We start from the raw sequence: 14,803 nt of genomic DNA, 5'->3' as shown, positions 1-14,803 counted from the left end.
ATACATGGGGCTACCTGACTCGTATCCCTGAGGACATGGGTTCGATCCCTGGCCTTGCTCAGTGGGTTAAGGATCCAGTGTTGCTGTGAGCTGTGGTATAGGCTGCAGACATGGCTTGGATCCTGCCTTGCTATGGCTGTGATAAAGGCTGGCAGCTGCAGCTCCGATTTGACCCCCTAGCCTGGGAACCTCCATATGCCACAGGTGTGGTCCTAAAAAAGAAAGACAAAAAATAAAAATAGTTCATACGTTATTGTTATTACAGTTTTATGTATGTATGTATTTATTTATTTATCTATCTATCTATTTATTGTCTTTTTCGGGCCACACCCATGGCATATGAAGGCTCCCAGGCTAGGGGTCAAATCGGAGCTGTAGCCACTGGCCTACGCCAGAGCCACACACAGCAACGCGGGATCCAAGCCGCGTCTGCAACCTGCACCACAGATCACGGCAACGCCGGATCCTTAACCCACTGAGCAAGGGCAGGGATCGAACCCGCCACCTCGTGGTTCCTAGCCAGATTGGTTTTCCTGCGCTACGATGGGAAGTCCTTTTGATAAATTTTTTTTGTGGGTTTTCTAATTCTACATTCTTACCTTTACCAGTATGTTGCAAATATAGGTGTTTTCGTATTACTAGTTTGTGTGTACTCCATGCAGCATTATTTATAAGGCAGTTTAGAGTTGATGATGTCCCTTAGCTTTAATGAAAGTCTTTATCACCCCTTTATTTCTGAAGGATAGCTTTCTTGGGTCAAGTATTCTTTTTTGGCAGTTTCTTTCGACACATGGAATATATCATCCCACTTTCTCCTGCATACAAGGTCTCTGCTGAGAAAGTCACTGAGTGTGTCATTGATGTTCCCTTATATGTGATTTTTTCCCCCTTTCCTTCCAGCTTTTAAAAATTCCTTTTTTTGGTATGGGGGGTGGACTGGCTTTAGACCATTTTACTATGTGTCTTATAGAAGATCCTTTTGCACTGAATTTTGAGGTTACGTATTAGCTTCAGGTACTTGCATGTCTAAATCTCCCCAGATATGGGAAGTTCTTAGCCATTCTTTCTTTCATCTTTTTACCCTTCTCCCTCTAGTCTTCTTTTGGGACTCCAAGGATGTGTACATTATTTCTCTTGGTGGTGTCCTTTAAGGCCTGTAAAGTATGCTTTCTTCATTCTTTTTCATTTTTTTTTCTCCTCTGATTGGACTGTTTCAGTTGATCTGTCTTTGGGCTCACTGATTCTTCTGGTTGCTTGAGTCAGCTACTGAATTCTTTATTTCACTTAGAGCATTCTTTAGTTCCAAAATTTTTTTTTTTGGGGGGGTGTCTCTTTTACATTCTCTATCTTTGCTGAACTCTTCATTTTGTTTGTGTATGGTTTTCCTAGTATCTTTGGATTGTTTATACTCTCCATTTTTAGAAAATCTCTTGGAGTTTTCTTGTGGCACAGCAGGTAAAGGATCTGGCGTTGTCACTGCAGTAGCTTGGGTCACTGCTATGGTGTGTATTTGATCCCTGGCCTTGGAATGTCCACATGCTGTACGCTCAACCAAAAAAAAAAAAAAGACTTTCTCTCGTAGTTTCTGGATCTTTGATTTCTTTGGGGCCAGGTATTGCAGGTTTACTGTATTACTTTGGAGAAGCTGTATCTCCCTCATTCTTTGTGATCCTTGTAACTCTGCATAGGTTTTTGTGCATTTGAAAAAAGGAGTAACCTCTTCTAGACTCGATGCACCAGCTTTGGTAAGGGAAACCTTTCATCTGTCGGTGAATGACCCTGACCTGAGTTCTAGTGGTGCAGGGTGTGGTATTGTGGCATTTGGTAGCACTCTGTCCGGGGGGTGTCATATATTTAGCTTAACATGCACTTGGCTTTGGGACCAGCAGCAGGTGCCTGTAGTAGCAGAGCCCCATTAAAGACACACATGGAGTGATGGGGGCCAGAGCCAGTATCATGGGCTGCATTCAGCTGTGCTCTCAGGCAGAGGTAGAGACCCTGGATGTTGGCATGCAGGTGCACAGTGGTTCCAGACTGAAGGCACAGCCTTATTTGGGCCCAGAGAGTGCTGCAGTGGCCCTGGCTGGCAATACACTCACCCATGGCTGCGTATTTTCCATCCAAGCGTGTGCACCACACTGGAGGTTGGTGATGGGCATCAGAAAGCTGTACAGAGCTACAGGTGCTACCAGCCCTGAATGGGGGTTTAGTGTGAGCCACCTGTTGGGGCCTAGGCTGGCATCTTGTACTCTGAAAGTTGCAGAAGGCAGAGAGGGTCGAAGGCACGGCTCAAGGAGGGAAACAGGTGGCTGGTGTTGCCAAGCGCAAATACCTGTGGGGGGAAAGCTGCTGAGAGTTGCAGGGAGAGTGAGGGGCCTGTGGTGGTTGCGCCAACTACTGGCTCCATCAGTGACAGAATCTGCCGTGTTTGTCTGCAAAGCCACTCTCTGAACCGTGACGGTCCCCACTGCATGTCTACTTAGCCTCTTTTTCTACCTTGTTTCTAGCTGGTTAAATATACATCTTAGCTCTGCCTGTCTCGATGCGGTGAAACAGAAGCTGGAGCCTAACTCTGTTCCAAGAGGCCCGCAAAGATGGTTCCTCACCCTGCTCTTGCGGACCCGGCAAAAGAAACTCTTCCACGCTGGGACGCTCCTTCTTAGAGCTCAGTAGTGCTGGCGTGGGGAATGGAAATGATGCAGGCAAATGAGGTTGTTTTCTTTTTCTTCTTCATCTCTTTATTCCTTCCACTGTGCTGCTAAAACCTCTACGTGGACGTCTGGCGTTCTCCCAGGCCTGTTTTTGTTCACAAGTAGCTCCTGCCATGCTTATTTGCAGAGGAACAGCTGGGTTCTCCTACGTGGCTGTTTTTCCACAATCTCTCCCATGAGAATTAACTGCAAAAGTATTAAAGCATTTTCTAAGTTTGAAACTATGTCAAATTGAGTGTTTTTCATAGTCAATTTAACGGAAACTACAGTTCCTCATATTTTGCAGATTTAGAGGAGATATGAAGTGTACAATTGAAGAAAGACTATTTATCCAGAATATACATAAATTCTATAAATTAATCGGACAACCCAAGAGGAAAAATGGGCACAAATTTGGTAGGTAATTTAACAAAAATGAGAAATTTAAGAGGCCAAACATCTTCAGGAAGTTACTCAACTTCAGCCTTCAGGAACTGCATCCTCCAACAGGATGAGGAGGAGTTCCGTCATGGCTTGGCGGTTAACGAACCTGACTCATATCCATGAGGATGTGGGTTCGATCCCTGGCCTTGCTCAGTGGGTTAAGGATCTGGCGTGGCCATGAGCTGTGGTGTGGGTTACGGACATGGCTGTTTCCTGCGTTGCTGTGGCTGTGGTGTAGGCCGGCAGCTACAGCTCTGATTTGACCCCTAGCCTGGGAACTTCCATATGCCGTGGGTGAGGCCCTAAAGAGACCGAAGGAAAAAAAAAAAAAACCCAAAAAACAAAACAGAATGAGCAAAATTTTACATACCCACGTTTATCAGTATTAACAAATAACTATTGAAAATTGAGACATTTCCAAGAGTTAACAGGGAATAGGTCAATGGAAATTCTCAATTATGGTTATTCAGAGTAAAGTGCTTTCATTATGTTGGAAAAGTTTGGCATTATGTGGAAGAGCTACCTGTGCCTTGTGAGACACATTCTAGTCCCAGGTCTACACATTAGAAATACATGCAGATGCCAGAGTTCCCACTGTGGCACAAGGGGATTAGGAGTGTCTCTGCAGAGCCAGGACACGGGTTTTACTTCTGGCCTGGCACAGTCGGTTAAAGGATCTGGTGTTGCCGCAGCTGTGGTATAGGTTGCAGCTACTGCTTGGAGCTGATCCCTGGCCCAAGAACTGCATATGCCACAGGGCAGCTAAAAAAGGGAGGAAAAAAAAAAAAAAAAGACACGCACGTGTACACCCAGCTCATGTTTACACACCTGTTCTCAGCAGCCTTGTTCACAGTAACCTCAAACACGGACCCCTGGTCAGCGGAAATACTTAGAAAATGTATGCATAAACCATAGTACATGCACAAAATATAGTTCTCTTTTAAAAAGGTATGAACTACAGCCACATGTAAAGAATTGCTAAAATGTTGGGAGTTGCCTGGTGGCCCAGCTGTTGGGGATTCATTGTCACTGCTATGGCCCACAAAATTTTGCATGCCTTAGCCAAAAAAAAAAAAATTAATAAAAGCATTAGAAAATGATGTGCGAGGAGTTCCCATCGTGGCGCAGCAGAAATGAATCCGACTAGGAACCATGAGGTTGCACGTTCGATCCCTGCTCTTGCTCAGTAGGTTAGGGATCCCATGTTGCTATGACTGTGGTGCAGGCCAGCAGTTGTAGCTCTGATTGGACCACTAGCCAGGGAACCTCCATATGCCTCGAGTGCACCCCTAAAAAAAAGCAAAAAAAAGAAAATGATGTATGAGAGCCTCTCTTTCACAGTCTATTGTGAATTTCCTAAAGCCAAGGACAGGAAATCATAAAGATAATCAGTGTTCATTTGCTGATCTGAATTTATGTTTTTGGCCACCCCACCGCCTGTGGACTTCTTGGGCCAGGGATCAGATCTGAGCAGGAGGGGTGACCTATGCTGCAGGTGTGGCCATGCCAAGTCCTTTAACTCACTGTTCTGGGCTGGGTATCGAACCTGTGTCCCACTGCTCCAGAGATGCTGTCCCCTTGCATCATAGCAGGAACTGTGGATTCATGTGACCCCACTTCACCTGTTCACCACAGGGGTCAACATCGTGGTCCCGTGGGGATGCCAGGGAGCATTTTCCTTTCATACAAGGAAGCAAGGTATTAGCTCCACTACAAGATGCTGATGAGGGAGGATCCTAAACTCACCTTCTCCCGTGGACACCCCACACCTACAGCTGCATGTGGAAGGAGTCCCGCTGAAAGAGATCCAGAAGAGAATACTACTCAGGCATAAAAATGAATGAAATACTGCCATCTGCAGCAACATGGGTGTACCTAGAGACTACTAAGCGAAGTACATCAGAAAAAGGCAAACACTGTATGATGTCGCTTATATGTGGAATCTAAACTATGACACAAATGAACTTACCTACAAAAGAGAAACGGACTCACAGACAGAGAGAACAGACTTTGGTTGCTGGGGGGAGGGAAGGGGTGGATTGGGAATCTGGGAATAACAAATGCAAACTATGGAGAGACCTTAGAAATCTATACATAGAACTTCCATATGACCCCGCAATCCCACTCCTGGGCATCTATCTGGACAAAACTCTACTTAAAAGAGACACATGCACCCGCATGTTCATTGCAGCTCTATTCACAATAGCCAGGACATGGAAACAACCCAAATGTCCATCGACAGAGGATTGGATTCGGAAGATGTGGTATATATACACAATGGAATACTACTCAGCCATAAAAGAGAATGACATGATGCCATTTGCAGCAACATGGATGGAACTAGAGAATCTCATACTGAGTGAAATGAGCCAGAAAGACAAAGACAAATACCATATGATATCACTTATAACTGGAATCTAATATCCAGCACAAATGAACATCTCCTCAGAAAAGAAAATCATGGACTTGGAGAAAAGACTTGTGGCTGCCTGATGGGAGGGGGAGGGAGTGGGAGGGATCGGGAGCTTGGAGTTATCAGACACAGCTTAGAATAGATTTACAAGGAGATCCTGCTGAATAGCATTGAGAACTTTGTCTAGATACTCATGTTGCAACAGAACAAAGGGTGGGGGAAAAATGTAATTGTAATGTATACATGTAAGGATAACCTGATCCCCTTGCTCTACAGTGGGGGGAAAAAAATTGTAACATAGAAAAAAGTTTAATAATGCACTGTATCTATTTAAAATCTAATAAACCTCTTAGCTCTTAGTTGCTTGAAAAGAAAAAAAAAAAACAAAAAAAAAACAAATGCAAACTATTAGAAAACGGATAAACAACAAGGTCCTGCTGTTTGGCACAAGGAACCACGTTCATTATCCTGTGACAGGAGTTCCCGTCGTGGCTCAGTGGTTAACGAATCCGACTAGGAACCATGAGGTTGCCGGTTCGATCCCTGGCCTTGCTCAGTGGGTTAAGGATCTGGCATTGCCGTGACCTGTGCTGTAAGTTGCAGACTCAGCTTGGATCCCACGTTGCTGTGGCTCTGGTGTAGGCCAGTGGCCGCAGCTCTGATTGGACCCCTAGCCTGGGAACCTCCACATGCCACGGGAGCGGCCCAAGAAATGGCAAAAAGTCCAAAAAAAAAAAAAAAAAAGTCCTATGATAAAGTCATAATGGAAAAGGATATTAAAAAGAATGTATGTATACGTATAACTGAATCAGTTTGCTGTACAGCAGAAATTAACTCAACACTGTAAATCAACTGCAATAAAAATGTTTTTAAATGCAGACATTAAAAAAAAAAAAAAATCCGGGAATGAGCTGAGTGATTCCTACATATTGAGTGAATGAGAAAAAACTCACATTAAAACTGGTAAGAGGAGTTCCCGTCGTGGCGCAGTGGTTAACGAATCCGACTAGGAACCATGAGGTTGCGGGTTCGGTCCCTGCCCTTGCTCAGTGGGTTAACGATCCGCCGTTGCCGTGAGCTGTGGTGTAGGTTGCAGACGCGGCTCGGATCCCTCGTTGCTGTGGCTCTGGCGTAGGCCAGTGGCTACAGCTCTGATTCAACCCCTGGCCTGGGAACCTCCATATGCCGCGGGAGCGGCCCAAGAAATAGCAACAACAACAACAAAAGACAAAAAGACCCCCCAAAAAAAAAAAAACTGGTAAGAGTTTGCAAAGAAAATCTCATCATAAACCTCACCACCGGCATAGCAACACACAACCAGGAGGGAACTCACAACTCCCAGCTTGTAAGACTTGCACCTGCCAGATGGACCCCCAATATATTTGGCTTTGAAAGTGAGCTCAGGAGTTCCCGTCGTGGCTCAGTGGTTAACGAATCCGACTAGGAACCATGAGGTTGCAGGTTCGATCCCTGGCCTCACTCAGTGGGTTAAGGATCTGGCGTTGCCGTGAGCTGTGGTGTAGGTTGCAGACGTGGCTCGGATCCCCCGTTGCTGTGGCTCTGGCGTAGGCCTGTGGCTACAGCTCCAATTAGACCCCTAGCCTGGGATCCTCCACATGCCATGGGTACAGCCCTAGAAAAGACAAAAAAAAAAAAAAAAAGAAGGAGTTCTCTGATGGCCTAGCGGGTTGAGGCTCCTGCGTTCTCACCGCTGTGGCTCTGGTTGCTGCTGTGCGGCATAGGTTCAATCCCTGGCCCAGGAATTCCCACATACTGCCTGTGTGGCAAAAAAAAAAAAAAAAAAAGAAAAGAAAAAAAATACAAAAAGAAACAAAAACAAGAGAGAACCTGAAATAAACCTTGCAACTCTCATTTAAAAAAAAAAAAAATAAGAAAGTGAACTCAGAGAAAGTCCATAAGGGATCATGTGCATTGGCAACACAGATGCCCAGTCTTTCCATAAAAGGGGCCTATTTACTTACCTTAAAAGCTTTGGCCTGAGGGGCAGACTTCTAATTTACAGCGCATCGAGGTGTTCCTGCTCTGGCTCAGTAGGTTAAGGTTCTGGGATTGCCACAGTGTGCGTAGGTTGCAGCTGTGGCTCTGATTTCCTGGCCCAGATGCTTCCATATGCTGTGATGTCACTGAAGAAAAAAAAAAAAAAAGACATCTATAGCACAATGCTGGGAATCTACAGATGCCACCTAGGATGGCAGATGCCATCTTCCCACTCCACCTTACTCCAGGTTGCCCGTATCTCAATGAAAGGAGCTTATGGACATATAAGCGACCCCAGGGGCCCTCCTGGCTTGAATTCCTGGCTATGGAAGCTCGCAAGGCTTATGGTAACAAACAGGTAGCTGTCCTTCCAAGGCACAATGAAGGGCAGCAGACAAATAAACACTCTTCTTGAAAGAGTCCTATTTGTCTGAAAAATGTGTCCCGACGGGCAGGCTTCACAGTTAATATACTTCAAGGGGCCGACTGGTGCTCCCCAGAGAGGAGGAGGGCAGTCTTTTCACTTACTCACATCTCACTCCAGGTAACTCACGTCTTGGAAAGCAGTCTGTGCACACGGCTGTTCCCCGGGTTTTGTGGCTGCTATACAGAATATACTCCTTGATCACCTGGATCGGGTGGCCAGCAGGGCTTATATTCCACGGGTTCAACAGGACAAAAACAAACCTGGCTACCAACCCAGTACACCTAAGCGCAGAGGGAGCAGACAGAAATGCCCCTCTCCCTGCTCTGAAGGAAATGACACTAGCATACGTAAATAGATGCCATGCTCTTTCATTGGGAGAATCAACACCGTCAAAATGACTGAACTACCTAAGGCAACCTATAAAGTCAGTGAAATCCCTATCGAATAACCAATGGGTTTTTGTTTGTTTTTGCTTTTTAGAGCCACACCCATGGCATATGAAGGCTCCCAGGCTAAGGGTCTAATTGGAGCTACAGCTGCTGACCTACACCACAGCCACAGTAACTTGGGATCCAAGCCACGTCTGCAACCTACACCACAGCTCACAGCAAAGCTGGGTCCTTAACCCACTGAGCAAGGCCAGGGAATGAACATGCATCCTCATGGATCCTAGTCAGGTGTATTAACCACTGAGCCACGAAAGGACCTCCATCAATGGTATTTTTCACAGAACTACATCCAAAAAAAATTTAATTTGATTACAAATACAAAAGAGCCTGAAAAGCCAAAGCAATCCTGAGAAACAAAAGCAGAGCTAAGGACAGATATTATAAAACTCTCAGACAAAAACATAGGCAGAACACTCCTTGACATAAATTGTAACAATATCCTTTTGGGTCTGCCTGCTAGAGTAATAAAAATAAAAACAAAAATAAACAAACTTAAACGCTTTTGCACAGCAAAGGAAAACACAAAATGACAACCTACGGAATGGGAGAACCTATTTACAAGTGAAGCAATAGAAAAGGGATTAATCTCCAAAACATACACATAGCTCTTACAGCCTACTACCACAAAAATAAACCCAATCAAAAAATGGACAGAAGGTCTAGGTACAAATTATTCCAGAAAATATAAACACTTGACCAAAAAACACAGGAAAAGATGCTCAACAAAATTAATTATTAGAGAAATGCAAATTAAAACTGCAATGAGGTTTTACCTCACACTGGTCAGAATGGCCATCATCAAAAATAGGAGTTCCAAAAAAGCCAAAAAGGAGTTCTCTGGTGGCTCAGTGGGTTAAGGATTTGGCACTGCCACTACTGTGGCATGGGTCGTTGCTGCAATCTGGGTTAAATCCCTGGCCCAGGAAGTCTGCATGCCTTGGGCACAGCCAAAAAGGAAAAAAAAGTGCCAGAGAGGGTGTGGACAAAAAGGAACCCCCTCCTGAGAGTTGTCATTGGGGCTTAGCGGTAATGAACCCGACTAGTATCCATGAGGACACAGGTTCAATCCATGGCCTCACTCAGTGGGTTAAGGATTGAGCATTGCCATGAGCTGTGGTGTAGGCTGCAAATGCGGCTTAGATCTGGCATGGCTATGGCTGTGGTATCGGCCAGCAGCTATAGCTCCAATTCAACCCCTAGACTGGGAACTTCCATATGCCACTGGTGTGGCCCTAAAAAGACATTAAAAAAAAAAAAAAAGGATCCCTCCTACCTTGCAGGTGAGAATGTAAATTGTTGCAGCCACTATGGAAACCAATCTGGAGGTTTCTCCAAAAACTAAAAATAGAATTACCATATGATCCAGCAATCCCACTCCCGGGCACATGTCCAGAGAAAAACCGTAACTGGAAAATACATGTACTTCAGTGTTCACTGCAGCACTATTCATAATAACCCAGATGTGGAAGCAACCTGAATGTCTGTGGACAGAGGAGAGGATAAAGATGTGATGCATATTTACAATGGAAAATTAGCCATAAAAATGAATGAAATAGGAGTTCCCACTGTGGCTCAACAATAATAAACCCATCTAGCATCCATAAGGGTGTGGGTTCAATCACTCTTCTCGCTCAGTGGGTTAAGGATCTGGCATTGTCACAAGCTGTGGTGTAGGTCACAGAGGCAGGTTGGATCCTGTGTAGCTCTGGCTGTATCGTAGGCCAGCAACTGCCGCTCTAGTTCGACCCCCAGCCTGGGCACTTCCATCTGTTGCAAGTGCGGCCCTTACAAAAAAAAAAAAAAAAAAGAATGAAATAATACCACATGCAGCAGCCTGGATGGACCAACCGATTATCATACTTAGTGAAGTAAATCAGAGAAAGACAGACATCACATGCCATCACTTTTATGTGGAATCCAAAAAAATGATACGAATGAACTTTTTTACAAAACAGAAATAGACTCAGAGACTTTGAAAGCAAACTTAAGGTTATCAAAAAGGAGGGTTGGGCAGGAGGGAGGACTGGTGTGTGTGTGTGTGTATTTACACACACACATACGACTGTATATAGGATGGATGGTTCCAGGGGACCTGCTCTCTAATGCAGGGAACTCAATATTCTCTGAAAACCTATATGGAAAAGAATCTGGAAAAGAATCTGTGTGTATATATAACTGATTTCAGTCTCTTGCACAGCAGAAATGGACACAAAACTGCAAATCAATTATATTTTAAACATTTTTGAAAAATGAATGCAAAAAGAAAAATACATTTACCATAAAGGTAAAAAATAAAACAAAAAACATTTTTTTCATCTTTGGCCACCCAAGCCATGGCTGCGGAAATGCCAGGTCTTCAACCTGCTATGCCAGCAGCTTGATGCTGGGATCAAACCAGCATCTCCATGCTCCCAAGACACTACCGATCCTTTTGCGCCACAGCAGGAGCTCCCTAAAAAAACAAAATATTTTTAAACAGCTATGTAATAACTCCACAAAAATATAAAACACTACAGAGATAAATTTTAAAAGAACCAATTAAATAGGAAATAGAAGGCAGTAGTTGATACTGTTTGTATATCAACGACTGATCTACAGATTCATCCCAATTAAGTCCCAACAGGCTTTATTACAGAAGCTGACAAACTGATTGTAAAACATGGAAATGCAAACATCTCGGAATAAACAGCAGTTTCTGAAGAGAACAAAAACTTATACTAACTGATTTCGAGTCTCAGTAATACAGCTACAATAATCAAGACTGTGTTTGTATCGGTGAAAAGACAAATGAATGGGCAGATTAGAGACTCCGGAAACGGATGCAAAAAGCCTGCAGATGGCGTATTGACTCTTGACAAAAGTGCCAACAGGGAAGGAAAAGCCTTTTCAATAAATGGCATCAGAACTACTGGATGCCTCACACCATGCACAAAAATAAACTCAAAATGGCTCAAAGACTTAAACATAAGACAGGACACCATCAAACTCCTAGAAGAAAACATAGGCAAAACACTCTCTGACATCAACATCATGAATATTTTCTCAGGTCAGTCTCCCAAAGCAATAGAAATTAGAGCAAAAATAAACACATGGGACCTCATCAAACTGAAAAGCTTTTGCACAGCCAAGGAAACCAAAAAGAAAACAAAAAGACAGCTTTCAGAATGGGAGAAGATAGTTTCAAATGAAGTAACCGACAAGGGCTTAATCTCTAGAATGTACAAGCAACTTATACAACCCAACAGCAAAAAAGCCAATCAATCAATGGAAAAATGGGCAAAAGACCTGAATAGACATTTCTCCAAAGAAGATATACAGATGGCCAGCAAACACATGAAAAAATGCTCAACATTGCTGATTATAAGAGAAATGCACATCAAAACTACCATGAGATACCACCTCACACCAGTCAGAATGGCCATCATTCATAAATCCACAAATAACAAGTGCTGGAGGGGCTGTGGAGAAAAGGGAACCCTCCTGCACTGCTGGTGGGAATGTAAACTGGTACAGCCACTATGGAGAACAGTTTGGAGATACCTTAGAAATCTATACATAGAACTTCCATATGACCCCGCAATCCCACTCCTGGGCATCTATCTGGACAAAACTCTACTTAAAAGAGACACATGCACCCGCATGTTCATTGCAGCTCTATTCACAATAGCCAGGACATGGAAACAACCCAAATGTCCATCGACAGAGGATTGGATTCGGAAGATGTGGTATATATACACAATGGAATACTACTCAGCCATAAAAGAGAATGACATGATGCCATTTGCAGCAACATGGATGGAACTAGAGAATCTCATACTGAGTGAAATGAGCCAGAAAGACAAAGACAAATACCATATGATATCACTTATAACTGGAATCTAATATCCAGCACAAATGAACATCTCCTCAGAAAAGAAAATCATGGACTTGGAGAAAAGACTTGTGGCTGCCTGATGGGAGGGGGAGGGAGTGGGAGGGATCGGGAGCTTGGAGTTATCAGACACAGCTTAGAATAGATTTACAAGGAGATCCTGCTGAATAGCATTGAGAACTTTGTCTAGATACTCATGTTGCAACAGAACAAAGGGTGGGGGAAAAATGTAATTGTAATGTATACATGTAAGGATAACCTGATCCCCTTGCTCTACAGTGGGAAAATAAAAAAATTTAAAAAAAAAAGAACTACTGGATGTCTAGTTGGGAAGACCGAGTATCAAGCTTCAGCACAGACTGTCCAGAGTAAGGAGAACTAAGTGTATGAGCCGAAACGATAGAAGTTCCATGAGAAAACAAGAGTCTTAGTGACCATGGAACAGGCTGACTGCGGAGAGTATAGAAAAAGCACAAAGCTTATCAAAGAAAATATTAATAAATAAAGGGGGTGTTAATAAACTTCAAAAAACAATGTTAGGAAAGCAATGCAAGCCAGTTAAATGGGAGCAAATACTCATTCATCCAAGAAAGAATATCAATATACATGCAACTCTTAAAATTCTTAAGAGAGGAGTTCCCGTCGTGGCTCAGTGGTTAACGAATCCGACTAGGAACCATGAGGTTGCGGGTTCGGTCCCTGCCCTTGCTCAGTGGGTTAACGATCCGCCGTTGCCGTGAGCTGTGGTGTAGGTTGCAGATGCGGCTCGGATCCCATGTTGCTGTGGCTCTGGCGTAGGCCGGCGGCTACAGCTCCGATTCGACCCCTAGCCTGGGAACCTCCATATGCCATGGGAGCGGCCCAAGAAATAGCAAAAAGACAAAAAAAAAAAAAAGTATAAAAAAATTTTCTTAAGAGAGAATTTAAACATTTTACCAAAAAAACAAAAACCAAAAGCCTATGAGCACATAAAATGCGGTTCTGTGTCATTAGTTAGAAAGGAACTGTACCATAAAGTCACAATGAGATACCAGCACACCTTCAAAAGAATTGCTGAAATTAAAAAGGACTGAAAAGTCCTAATACTGGCAACAATATGGAGCATCTCTAGTTCTTGATCAATGCTGAAAGTGGTATAAAATGACACATACACACTCTGGAAAACTGTTGGTGGCAGTTTCTTAAATTATATTCCTACAAAGTAATGATCCACCTGCTCCACACCTACGAATTTACCAGAGCAGAACGAAATGTTATGGTCACAGAATGTCCTGTACTCAGATGTTTGCAGCAGCTGTACCTGCAATAGTTAAATATTGCAAACAACTCAAATGCTCATCAACTGGTGAAGAGTAAAATGTAATATATCCGTAAAATGGACTCGCTGATAGCAAAGAATGCATGACACATGCAACAACACAGATGAATCCCAAAATCATCAAAGAGAACACTGCTGAGTATTTACACAAAAATTTCAACAATGCCAACTGCAATAATGAATAGGAGATAAAATGGCTTTTAAAAGGTCCGTGGTAACCTCTTCAAGATGAGTAAATGCTCTGTATCTGGACGAGGGCTGAAAGGTTACATCTTTCAAAACTTGTACAACCATACTCCTTACGTGGATGTGGTCTCCTGTTAGATACACCTCAATAACTATGATGAAAAATTAAGTAAGAATAAAATTTAAGAAATGCAATGAGGAAGGACACAGGTTCGATCCTTGGCCTCACTCAGTGAGTTAAGGATCCGGCCGGCCCTGCCATGATCTGTGGTGGAGGCTGCAGATGTGGCCTGGATCCCGTATTGCTGTGGCTGTGGCATAAGGAGGCCAGTGGCTACAGCTCCAATTTGACCCCTAGCCTGGAAACCTCCAAATGCCACGAGGGAGTTTCCTGGTGGTCTAGTGGTTAGGACACAGTGCTTTCACTGCTGCAGCTTGGGTTTGATCCCTGTTCTGTAAACTGAGATCCCACATCAAGCCACTGCACACTGCAGCCAAAGTAAATAAATAAAAGAAAAATGTTTATACTGTGCCACAAAAGCATAGTATAACTTCAGAGCATGCTGAATTGGATTCAAACTGCAGTTCAGTTACTTCACTGCTTTAAGTTTTTTTAACTCTTTATTGCTATAGAAGGTATATTAAAAAAATTGTGGGAGTTCCCACTGTGGCACAGCTGAAACAAATCCAACTAGTATTCATGAGGATGCAGGTTCAATCCCTGGCCTCACTCAGTGGGTCAGGGATCTGGTGTTGCCGTGAGCTGTGGTGTAGGACACAGACATGGTTTGGATCCGCTGTGGCTGTGGCTGCGGTGTAGGCCTGCAGCTGCAGCTCCAGTTCCACCCCTAGCCTGGGAACTCCCATATGCAGTAGGTATGGCCCTAAAAAGCAAAAACAAGAACAAAACTTGCTGTAATGTTATCCAAAAATTATATAGCCCGCCTATTTTTAGGAATAATTGTGTAGAATATTTCTAGCTCACAATACATCTTTTCAGAAACAAG

The 14,803-nt window shown here is 43.6% G+C and overlaps 1 long non-coding RNA gene across 1 annotated transcript; it reads right to left on the bottom strand.

The window, feature by feature from the left end:
- Window positions 467-10,667, bottom strand: LOC106510595. The gene is made up of 4 exons (XR_001309205.2): window positions 9,776-10,667; window positions 7,530-7,691; window positions 4,881-4,930; window positions 467-2,897 (listed from the first exon to the last, which is right to left on the bottom strand). It is a non-coding gene; the product is annotated as an uncharacterized LOC106510595 (long non-coding RNA).

Source organism: Sus scrofa, chromosome 6 (assembly GCF_000003025.6).
Source record: "Sus scrofa isolate TJ Tabasco breed Duroc chromosome 6, Sscrofa11.1, whole genome shotgun sequence".
NCBI classification, from domain to species: Eukaryota; Metazoa; Chordata; class Mammalia; order Artiodactyla; family Suidae; genus Sus; species Sus scrofa.
The sequence above is the reverse complement of the archived record's forward strand: the minus strand, read 5'-3'. Positions and strand labels throughout refer to the sequence as shown.